The 12,616-nt window shown below is 42.5% G+C and overlaps 1 protein-coding gene across 4 annotated transcripts in view; it reads right to left on the bottom strand.

The window, feature by feature from the left end:
- Arhgap12 (Rho GTPase activating protein 12) overlaps positions 1 to 11,653 on the bottom strand; it is a 98,224-nt gene extending 86,571 nt beyond the window's left edge. For all 4 annotated transcript variants that reach the window (XM_027405470.2, XM_027405471.2, XM_027405472.2 and 1 more), the window contains exon 1: positions 11,516 to 11,653. The gene's annotated coding sequence lies outside the window, so the exon portion shown is untranslated. The remainder of the gene's footprint in view (positions 1 to 11,515) is intronic.
- Positions 11,654 to 12,616: the final 963 nt, after the last annotated feature.

Genomic DNA, 12,616 nt, shown 5'->3' with positions numbered 1-12,616 from the left:
AGTCTGAAACAGAAATGAGGAAACAGCAAAAGAAGCATGTGGAGAAGTAAGCATATTTTAATAAAAAGAAATCTGTAAGCCAAACATTTAATCCCAGCACTCAAAAGACAGAGGCAGAAGGATCTCTGAGCTCAAAGGCCAGCCTGGTCTACACAGTGAATTTCCAGGTCAGCCAGGGTACAATGAGACTCTGTCTCAAAAAAAGAAAAAAAAATTTAATTGAAATTTAAAAAAAAAAAGAAAGAAAGAAACTTTGCACAGGGTATCTGCAGATCTATGTGCCATGAATGATAGAAATGGGGCCATCTCAATGACTTTTCTTGGGAATGGCTACTAGGATGTAGAAAATATTGTAGTTCACAGGCTGGAGTTATAATCAGCAGTACCCAGCATGTGCAAAGTTTAGAGTACACATGGGGTGCTTCAAAATAAAACAGAAATGCACGCCTGGATTTGGCAATGAATTTTGACGTATAACAAATTCATAATCCATGAGGGAAAAAAAACTGGACTTCACTAAAATTAAAAACTTCTTCAAATCAGCATGCTAAAGAAACAGCTGCAATTCCATTTTTATTACAGCTCTATTTACAACAGCCAAGAAATGGAATCAACCTGTTTCCACCAACAGATGAATGACAAAAATGTTGTATATACTCAATGAAGTTGCTGGCCAAAGAAAAAAGGATGGAATCCTATCATTTGTGACAACATGAATAGAACCCACAGGACATATTAAATAAGTCAGACATAAAAAAGACAAATGTATGATGTCACTTACATGAAGTTGAGAGAATAGCAGCTACCAGAGCTGGGGGAAGCCAGGAAAGAGTAGGACAGGGAAAGCTTATAGGTCAGTGTTTTCATCCTTCCTAATGCTGTGACCCCTTTAATACTGTCCTCATGTTGTGGTGACCCCCCAAAAAATTATTTTGTTGCTACTTCATAACGATAATTTTGCTGTTATGAATCATAATGTAAATAACTGATACACAGGACATATAATGAGAACTGCTGTTCTAGAACCCACATGGTAAAAGAGGAACCCACCTCTGACCTCTACATGTGCTCCCTGGCACATGCCCCCATACCACCACACACACATAATAGCCTTATTTTTTTTTAATATATAAACAACTGGGTGGTGAAGCAGGATGATCAGTAGTGCTGTGCACTATTGGGAGAAATGTAAATAGTGGGAAAAACAGTGTGATAGCTCCTCCAAAAATAAAATTACAATTACCATTACCCAACAATTCCACTCTGGATAAATGTCCAAAAGAACTGAAAACAGTGACTCTGGTATTTGTATACACACACTCACAGCAGCATGATTTATAGTAGCTAGAAGTGCACATAAATCAAATACCACAACCACTGGAGAAGATAAGATGTAGTATGCACTCACAATGAGTACTCAGTCTTTTTCCTTTGGCGGGGGGAGGTTCGAGACAGGGTTTCTCTGTATAACAGCCCTATCTGTCCTGGAACTAGCTCTGTAGACCAGGCTGGCCTCAAACTCACGGAGATCCACCTGTCTCTACCTCCCAAGTACTGGGATGAAAAGAGGTGTATCACCACCACCCAGCTTTTTTTCTTAAGATTCATGTATTTATCATTTATACAGTGTTATGACTGCATGTATGCCTGCGTACCAAAAGAAGGCATCAGATCTCATTATAGATGGTTGTGTGCCACTACCAAGTGGTTGATGAGAACCAAACTCAGACCTTCTGGAAGAGCATCCAGTGCTCTTAACCTCTGAACCATCTCTCCAGCACTGAGTACTCAGAGTTATTTAAAAAAAAAAAAATGTTTGACACAGTACAATGAGGAATCACTCTGGAAGAGCCAATCTACAATAGGGCAGCATGATTCCATTTTCACGAGGTACCTAAGTAGTCAAATGCATTGAAACAGAAAGGAGAATGGTGATTATCGAGGGGCAGAGAAACCATAAGGAATTACTATTGAATGGGTATGGAATTTCAGTTTGGAATGAGGAACACATTTTGAAATAGTTAATAGTAATGAATGTGCAGCATAAAAGTACTCCTCATACTTGTTTTCAAAGTAAAATATTTTAAAAGTAGGCACACAAACTTTCAGAAAACTAAAAAGTAAAACTTCAGTAGCCCACAAGTGATCAAACTATTGTTTCCAAATCCTAGAGGTTTCTGTCCTCTATCTTTTTAAAGAGGAAAATATAAACCAGGTAGTGTGGCTAACCCCTTCAATCCCAGCACTCAGGAGGCCTGGGCTACACAGAGAAACCCTGTCTCCAAACTCCGAAGTAAAAAAAAAAAAAAAAGAAAAAGAAAAAACACATAAATAAAACTTAAAAGGAGACAGAGAGAGGAAATATAGGGCTGGAGGGGTGGCTCAGCAAGTAAGAGCATAGGGACTGAGAGAGAGCTCAGCAGGTAAGAGCACTGGCTGCTCTTGCAGAGGACCTGGACTTGATTCTCAGCACCTACATGGTGGCTCACAACCAGCTGCAACTCCAGTTCCGGGGAATTAGACACCACTTTCCTGCTTCCTCAAGCACATAAACACATGCAGGCAAAACACACATACATATAAAATTTTAATTCAAAAAAAGTTTAAATAGAAAATACTGGCAGGGTGGTGATGGCACACACAGGCAAAGGCAGGCAGATATCTGTGAGTTGGAAGCCAGTCTGATACGTGAGTTCCAGGACAGCCAGGACTGTTACACAGAGAAATCCTATCTCGAAAAACAAAACAAACAAAAAATGGAAATAGTGGACTGAAGAGATAGCTCAGTTTGTGTTCCATGCAAGCATGTGAACCTGAGTTTGGTCCCACAGAACCCAAATAAAAAAGGCACACACAATGGCATATACTTGTAGTTCCAGCACTGAGGAGGTAGATGCAGAAGGATCCCTGGGAGTCACAGACAAATCCTTTGTCACAAAAGTAAAGAACTATGAAGACATTCGAGTCAACCTCTGGCCACCACATGTATGTGCACATACATGTTCACAAAGAATTACTCCATCGCTCATAATTTTTACCCAAATTTAATTTCCTTAAAAAAAAAAAAAAAGTAAATTAAAACCTAAACAAGATACCACCATCCAACTGGCTCTGGAGGTGTGGAGGTAGGACAGCTGGCTCCACTCCTTGCTGGGCAGGAGAGCTGATCCTGTTTCCTCACCAGCTGCAGCACTTGGGAGAGCAGACCCTGCACCTCACCTAGGCAATGTGATACAGCTGGCCCTACCCCTCACCAGGGCAGTGATGGGAGAGATGGTCCTGGTGGTGCAGGTATGAGAGAGCTGGCCCTGATGGCATGAGCTCAGCAGAGCCAGTCCTGCCCCTTGACAGCTACCAAGGGCAAGAGAGACAGCCCTATACCCTTCACCAAGGCAAAGTGGGAGAGCGGCCCTAGTGAGACTGTCATAAAAGTGTGGATGGGCTGACCAACTTAGCTACCACCCAATTCCAGATCCAGGGCTTTGAGCTGGCCCATCCCAACATCTACCCCCATCTAAGAAATGCTGAAGCAAGTGAATGAGGCTGGTCTGGTAGAACCAAAGCTGAATCTCCATGACACAGGACAGCAAGCACTGCACAGGGAAACCTGGGGGGGGGGGGGGGGGATCAAACTATCCATGCCATATGCTATCAAGGAAATGCAAACTAAAGTAACAATGAGATGTTACTGCATACTTATTAGAAGAGCAATGTCCAGAACTCTGACAGCACCAAGTACCAGCCAGGATAGTTTTCCAGGGTGGGAATGTAAAATGGTACAGCCACTATTGAAGACAATCTGGAAATTTCTTTCAAAACTAAACATATATGGTTTAAAACATGCTGCAGCAATTGTGCTCCTGGGTTTTTGTTTTGTTGTTGTTGTTTTTAGAGACAGGGTTTATTTGTGTAGCCCTGGCTGTCCTAGAACTTACTCTGTAGAACAAGATGGCCTGGAACTCAGAGATCCACCTGTCTCTACCTCCCAAGTACTGGGATTAAAGGCATTAAAAGCACTAACCTGCTAGCGCTTAGATTTTTACCTACAGAAGATAAAATCTCAAGTCTACACAAAAACCTGCAAATATTGTCCATAACTACTACAACCTAGGAGCAACTAAGATACCTTTCAGTAGGCAAATGGATAAACTCTGAAATACCCGAAGTGTAGTTTTGTTTTGCTAAGACAATCTCCTTATGTAGCACAGGCTGACCACCCTCATAAGTAATTTAGTACAAAATAATTTTAGCACGAGCAATTAAGCCACAAAAAGGCATGGAGATCAAGGAAAAGAAGCCAGTATGAAAATGAAATATGCTATATGATTCCAACTATATAGTATCCTAAAAAAGAAACAGTGAAAATAAGAAAGGCAACTGGGGGTTGGCATGGGCTATGAGATGGGAAGATGAGCAGGCGTACCCAAAACTTGGGATTTTTTTAGTGAAAATACTGTGCATTTTATTGTAACACTGGATACACAAAATCTTGTATTTGCCCAAACTCATACAATGTACACCACCAAACTCAAACTCCATTTACGTAATTACTGCTCAGGGATAACAACAATATAGGCTCACTGATTTTTAAGAAATACACCACTGTGTGTGGTGGTTCACACCTTCAATCCCAGCACTTGGAGGATCTCTGTTGTTCTGAGGTCAGCCTGGTCTACATCATGAGTTCCAAGACAGTCAAAGCTATATAGAGAGACCCTGCCTCAAAAAAAAAAAAAAATTAATTAGAAATATATCACTCTGGTGTGGGATGTTCATAACGAGGGGAGGGAGTTCTAAGGATCCAACTTAGGCTGTCAGGCTTGAAAGTAAATACCTTTACCTGCTGAGTCATATCCATAGTCTGACAATATCAACAAACAGTAAAATTTCAACATTCATAGAGCATTCTTGTATCATATACTTCATAGGAAACAGAATGAATCACAGACTTTTAAAAGCTTATAATCAGGAAGATATTAGTGATTATTGGTTTGGCAAAGGTTTATTTTTGTTTTATTTTTTTTGAGACAGGGTCTCATCATGTAGCCCATCTGGCCTCAAATTCAACATCCTTAGTCTCTCAACTACTGAAATTACAGACATGCACAATCACACTCAGCTTTGTCAATGGTATCTTCTAATGAACAACAACCAAAAAAAAAAAAAAAAAAAAAAAATTCACACTGGATTTCACCAAAATTAAAAATGTTTTGCTAGAGCTCCTTAGTTTGGGGAGGTGGTGCTAACTGCCCTCAAAACTAGCCATGTCCACTTTGCTTCATGTGAAGTAATAGGCTTAATGCATCCCTTTACTTCTTGTCTGGTGTAGCACCAAGACTTTATCTATAGTTCATCCTTTGCAGCATCATGCCACCTAACTTACAGGATGCTCCACAGATTGCTGCTCCCATAGCCAGACGTCATTCACAGGTACAGAATTTATTTTAAAACTCACATGTGTTTAGCATCTATTCTACCAATTTAAGAGGTCATAATTCTCAATGGCAAAATGCCTCCAAGAAACAGTTGTTTTCATTACAGTAGTTGTAGAGACCTCCCACTGAACATTAAAAAAAGAGACACCACTGAAAATTTGAATAAGGCAAGCTACAGATGTCTGAAAACATATTTCAACAAAGAACTCTTCTTCTAGAAAATAGAGAGTTTACAAGTTAACGAGAAGACAACTCAACATAATCCCAGCACTTGGGAGGCAGAGGCAGACAGCTCTTTGTACAGTCAGAGGCAGTGTGGTCTACAAAGTGAAGTTCCAGGCCACGCAAAGGTATTCAGAGAGACTATCCAAAAAAACAAAACAAAACAAAAAAAATAGTTTTAACAAGCTTATGCAAAGTTCTACAGATGCTGAATAAGCTCCTGAAAAGATAACCAACATCTTCAGTCATCAGGAAAGTGAAAAATTAAAAAACCAATGCCACCACACATCTACTATGCCTAAGTCACATCATACTTATATTTCTGGCAATATGGATCAGCTAGAACTCACTGCTGCTAAGATGTAAAATGGTTGAAAGAAAAAGAGAGAGAAAAAAAAAACTTGATCACATTTATCAAGTGCTTAAAATTTTAACTACACCACATGACAAAGATTCTACTTTTAGGGATTTAGCAAGAAAGCACGGTTTCCATTTAACAATAGCAGGTTGCTTAGCTGATTGCCCAACAACCAGTAAATAAGTTTACAGATAGATTGCAATATATCCACCTAAGGAATGCCATTCAATAACAAAAGGCATAAACTAATGCCACAACAAACTGAGTAAATCCCAAATAATTTTTATGGAGATAATGCCAAGGCAGTGCATGACAGTCCATCTGTAAAAAAAATTCTAGGAAATGTAAACTTATAATGACAGAAAGCAGATGAGTTGATGCCAGGGATCAAAGGAAAGGGACTCGAAGATATTTGGGGGTAAGAGAGTGGTAGATGTGTTCACAGTCTTGATAATGGTAATGAGTTCTGTTATTAGATTTACATATGACAATGCATAAGGCTGGGTACTTAGCTTGTGGTTCTGGAGTTTAAATGATATGGTGCTGGCACTGCCTAGGCTGTGGTGAGAGCTCTTAACAAAGCTTCAAAGAAATGAAAGGGCAATGGAGAAGGAGGGACCACAAAGCAGAAAGCTAAAGCTTTGACAAAGAGAAGCCAGGCTAGCTCTCTCACCAATAACCCTCTCTCTAAAACTAGCCAGATGCAAAGAGAATACACCAATTCCTCCTGAAGGTGATGTACTTAATAGCCTCATAATTTCCAGCTAGGTCCTACCTCTCTCACTGGCTTGTCCAAAATCTCTCATCACTGCAACATGATGTTGTCATATGCAAAAGTCACACTCAAGAACAAGAACTGTGTAACTGATTTTTAAAAACCGTAACTCAAAAAAATCAAAAGCATCTTGTTTTAGGTTATACTACAATTTGTTTGGGTCCACCTTCATAGTTTTTTGTTTTGTTTTGTTTTTGAGACAACCAAGGCAGTTAAGAGAAACCCTGTCTCAAACAACAACAAAAGCTAAATTCTATGTGGCAGAAGAGAAAAAGCACATAAGTCAAGATTAAAGGCCTAAGGTTTAAAACCAGGCTGTGCTATTTCAGTTCCTTGGGAAACAATGCAAACCTCAAAAGATGGGGAGAGAGAAAAAAGAGAACTTTGTAAATGAAAGCATGATACACAGTATCCACATTAATCATGATATACCTAAGAAGCAAAAGATATGAGCAGAGAAACACAATACAGTGAACTAGTCCCTGTCTCATTGGCTGTGTGACCTAAGAGAAGGCACTGAACCTCTCCAAGCCTGTTTCCAGCTACATATCAAGCTGCTTAGTAACATGTACCACATATTGGGAGAATTAAATGCACAGGTACCTTATCTTTTTTTTTTTTTTTGGGGGGGTTGCACAGTTAAAGACAGGGTTTCTCTGTACAATAGCCCTGGCTGTCTTCGAACTGGCTTTGTAGACCAGGCTGGCCTAGAATTCACGGAGATCTGCCTACCTCTTCGGGATTAAAGTGCTGGGATTAAAAACATGTGCCATCTCGCCTGGCTTTATGTAAATACAGTAAATCCTTCCTAAATTTTATCTCCTCTGGCAAAAATACTCAATACCAAATTCCATTCTGCCATCCAAGCTGCAGAAGGGCAAGTCATTAGTGACTCACAGCACTGAATCTCATACTCAGAGCAATGGCATCATCCAGGAAGAATCATCTATTTTTTTTAAATACATTTTTTTTTTATTTTAGAAAAATTTAAGATTTATAGAACTAAAAGAAAAAAAAAAAAGAAGCTGGGTGATGGTGGTAGCAGTGCTGTCACACATCTTTAGTCCCAGCACTTGGGAGGCAGAAACAAGAGGATCTCTGTGAGTTTAAGGCCAGCCTGGAATACAGATAAGAGTTCCAGGACAGCCAGGACTGTTACACAGAGAACCCCTGTCTCAAAATAGCAAAACAAAAAAACAAAAACAAAGATTTATAGAATTAGGGCTGGAATATAGCTTAGGTAGAACAACTGCTCAGCATACAAGAGACCCTGGGGTTCCACTCCCAGCACAAGGTAAACTGTATGATGGAAAACACCTAGAATCTCAGCACTTGGGAGGTGGAAGTCACCCTCAACTACATATAAAGTTGTTCAAGGTCAGCCTAAGCTACATAAAACCTTGTTTCAAAAAGAATAACTACAAAAATAATTCAGAAAGGTTCCCATGTGCCTTAGACCCGATCTGCTCACTAAATGTTACACTTGGCAGACTTTTCTTAGTCTACAAATCAAAATCAATTGATGCATAACAATGCCCATACTTCGTTCAGATTTCCTTAGTGCTTCCCCACTTCTCCCACCCTTCTTTCTCATCTAGGATCCCATCCAGACAGACATTTCATTTTAAACTAAAGGGTACTGAGTCCCAGTTCCAGAAATTTTAGTGACAGTATGAAACTATAGCTCCAAAATCTACACTTCAAAATCGACATGTTGCCAAGGGCTGCTGTTGCAATAATCTGCAAACATACTCAGAACAGAATTATCAAGAATTCAGACTAGGGGCTAAAAAGATGGCTCAGTGATTAAGAGTGGTAGCTACTCTTCCAGAGGACCTAGGTTCAATTCCCAGCACCAACATGGCAGGTCACAACTGTCTATAACTCCAGTTCCAGTGAATCCAACACCCTCACACAGACATATATGCAAGCAAAACACCAATGCATGTAAAATAAAAATAAATAAAATTAAAAAGAGACCAGATTAACCAACAATATACAGAATAACACAAGAGCCACTATTGATATGTGACTACTGAAAATTTGAAAGATGGATAGAAAAAGTATAAGCTATACATTCTATCAGAAAGTGAATCAAAAAATGAGAATAATTTTCATGCTAATTATGATATTTTTAATATACTAGGTTAAATAGAATTATGTTACATGTAGTTTGCACACTTGGTTTTTTTGTAACATGAGTACTAGAAATTAAAATCACAGGGTAGCTGGCAGTGCATTTCTAGGATACTACAGTTGTCGGTGGTCTGGATGCCAACAGTACACATATGACCTGGGGTTTCTTAGAAGAGTTTTTCCCCACCCTGTACTTTAGGGTAAGAGAAGCCCCAGACTGTCAACAGCATTGTCAACAGATGAAGCATCACCATTGCTGGCTCAGTTCAAATCACCTACAAATTGAAACCACAGGATATTCACTGGGTCTATGAAAGCAACAAGGCAAAGGCTCAATCACATGGTTCGGTTCTGGCACAACTAAACCAGTTAACCAAAGAAAAGTGGAATCACAAAGATGGTGGTCCAATATTTGGGTTTTCAACTGATGGTGACCTAAAGTACAATGAATCCCTGTGTTACAAAATTAATTTCTACATCTGACTTATTCTACAGAATAGAACGTGTTTATAATTATAATATTTATTGGGTTGTTGGTTTTATTAGAAAACACTCACCTAGTACGCCAAGGCCCTGGGTTTGACTTCTAGTAATACACACCCCTAATTAAGATTGAAACTGTTAAATACAAAGTGTGATAGAAATTTAATTTCACTTTTCTCTTTTGTTTATTACAAAATGGCAACATCCATTTTCTCAGATAAATAATACTAGGTCGTAACTTTACAGATCACTATCTCACTTTAGTCTATTTAAAATTATTGTTCTTAGATGGACATGGTGGGTGCACACCTTTAATCCCAGTACTTGGGGAAGGGAGATCTCTGTCAGTTCAAAGCCAGCCTGGTCTACATAGTGAGTTTTAGGCCAGCAAGAGCTATAAAGTGAGGCCCTATTTCAAAATAAATAAATAGAATTATTACCGTTAATCCCAGTAATGTCATTTGCACTTTTAGGACCTAAATTACAAAGCTCATTTTTTTAATCAGGCCATTTTTTAAAAGCATTGGATAAATATTTTGATTTAAAAAAGCCAAATGATTACAATTAATAAGCTTTTCTGCAACATTTATATATTTTATTTATGCCTCACAACTAGAGTAGTATATTCAAAAAAGATTGATAATTATATAACCACAACTAATCTACACAAGTGGCGTCAATCATGACTCAATGAGCAGTCTCCAACCCTATGGTTGATAAGGAACAGGAGATTGTCAATAAATACTAAGGACCACACACACAAATACACACACACACACACACACACACACACACACACACACACACAGAGAGAGAGAGAGAGAGAGAGAGAGAGAGAGAGAGAGAGCGCATTATGCTTTGTTTCCTGGACAGAAAAACACCTGAAAAAGGTGGAAAGTTATGTACACCCTGTTGGCCTAACTCTTCCATGGCACAGCTAAATCATACCTTCACGAACCCCTCTGGCTTTGGGTTCCAAAAGCTGTTCTGAAAGGCTTCCAATGCAATTTTAAAATAGAAAATATTGCACCTGCAGCCAGACTCAGAGCAGCGGAGAAACGGAAAGATGATCCATTCCACAGTACACCCTCTTAGAGATCAGGTAAGTAAAACCGGACGTGAGCAAATAAATACCTCCAGGCCACCATTTTTCACCTTTAAGTACAAAAGAAGCACTGCTACAGGCTAGACACTCTGAACAATTTCACATTGCAACATTCGGAGTCTTCCAAGGTCTCACCTCTGTTAAGTCGGACAGCAGAATCTGAATGAGAACCCAGGTGACTCCTTGTTAATGCTCCTTCCTCCAATGTACCTCCCTTTAGGAATGTGTGCCTAAATGGGCAATAAAATCTACTTCCGCGTGTCAACTTGAACCACACACGGCCAACCTTGTAACCAGTGTTAAAAACCTTTACCCGTGGTGGCATTTCACTTGGAATGGCATTCAACTTTTTAAAAAATGATACACTAAAAACATTTAACTTTCGCCTTTGCAAAGCATTTTAAACTGCTGCTGCAGGCAAAATTAAAAAGAAAAAAAAAAAAAAAGAAAAAAGGAAAACATCACCCGCCTCTGAAAGTGAAGGGCGTGCCTTTCTCTCTAATGACCACCTTGTGGCCATTCTGTCTGCGAGGGTCTGCAGTAACTTAAGACACAACGTGTCAAGGGCAGCCTTTCCGGAAAGACAAAACAAGCGCCCGAGACGGGAGGTAGACAGCGCGCTGGCAGCGGGGTCTGTTGTTTCTCTTTGATTCAAGGGCTCGGAAGAAGAGAATCTCGGAGCAGAGCCGGGGGCAGCAGACGCACTCCTCCGGGCCGGGGAGAGCGCGCCGTTCGCGTCCACAGTGCCCGCCGCGGCCCAGGAGGCAGGTGTGTCCACCGGCAGCAGCCGCGGAGGGCGGACCGGCTCTCCCGCCCTCCCGAGGGCCCGCTGCCCGCAAGCAGGAAGCTCGGGAGCGCAGGCTGAGACCCGGGTCATGTAAACCTGCTCGCCCCGTGCGCCAGGCGGCCGCCGCCCTCCCCAGCGCAGCCCTCCGCAGGCAAAGCCCGCGCCCCCGAGCGCCTTTGTGCGTTCCGCGGGAACCCGCGCCCGGCCTTCTTACCAAGGGTCGGAGACCTAGCGACGGGCAGCTCCCTCCTCCGCCGGCGTTGCGGCCGAGCGACGGAGAGACTACCTGACGAGCGCTCAATCGGCACCCGCCACCGCCGGGCGTCCCCGCAGGCTGGTCTCTGAGGGAGGGTAAGTTCCAGGGCACGTCGGAGCGCGCCGGCGCGGGGGCGGGGCGGGGCGGGGCGGGCTCTAAGGGGAGGGCGTGACTTTCGTCACGTGATGGACAGGGGCCGGGCGCCCGCTGAGAGGGCGGGGCGTGTCTCCTTAGAAGGGGCGGGGGCGCAGGACCCACGTGATACAGTGAGGGCGTGGCAGGTGTTGTCGTTGGGCAGGAATGGTGTGGGTCACGTGACGTGGGGGCCCGGGGTTAGTGCTGTGAAGCGCAGATGACTCACGTGACGGCTGGAGTGGGCGGGGCGCCAGGCTCCAGGCAGCAAAGGGCGCGCGGGGAGAGATGGCCGCGGAGTTCCAGTTGGGCGGGGTGCCGGGAGGTTGGTTAGGCAGGCTTGTGGGGGGGTGCGCAGGCATTAGGGAGGGCGCGGAAGCCGGCGGCCGAGTGGGTGTCAACACTTCGTAAACATCTAGTGGGAAGTGTTGGGAAAACGGTAGTGGGAATACGGGAGAACGGAAAGTGCTACGGCGGCAGGGAGTCTGCCTTCTGGGACTTAATGGCGCCCTGGATCACGGGTCCACAGGCTGGCAACCCTGGGGGAACGTGCGGCACTTATATTGGCACGAAATGGAACTCTGGTGGTCTTGAGCTACTAGGTCTATGCCGAACTGGTGGTGGCCTGAACCTTGCGCACAGTGCTGGCAGAGCAGTACGCAGGGCATGACTGCTCTTTGAGCCCACAGGGCCTGCCGAATGCAATCACCGTGGGCCAGGATGTCATCGTCCAAAGTTTGCAGTGTGGCAACGTGGAACCCGGAAGTGGCCCACAGTGAAGGGTTTGGGTAGTGATTATGTGGTGAGAGTTGCTAGAATGAAAATCCGCTGAGGCCTGGCTCTGCCATTATGTGCCGCTTAACCTTCTGCACCTCTACTATCATGTGAAGAGTGTTGATTTAAAACCTTCCGGATCTAAAATTGAAA

Source organism: Cricetulus griseus, chromosome 3 (genome assembly GCF_003668045.3).
Source record: "Cricetulus griseus strain 17A/GY chromosome 3, alternate assembly CriGri-PICRH-1.0, whole genome shotgun sequence".
In the NCBI taxonomy this organism is placed as follows: domain Eukaryota; kingdom Metazoa; phylum Chordata; class Mammalia; order Rodentia; family Cricetidae; genus Cricetulus; species Cricetulus griseus.
The sequence above is the reverse complement of the archived record's forward strand: the minus strand, read 5'-3'. Positions and strand labels throughout refer to the sequence as shown.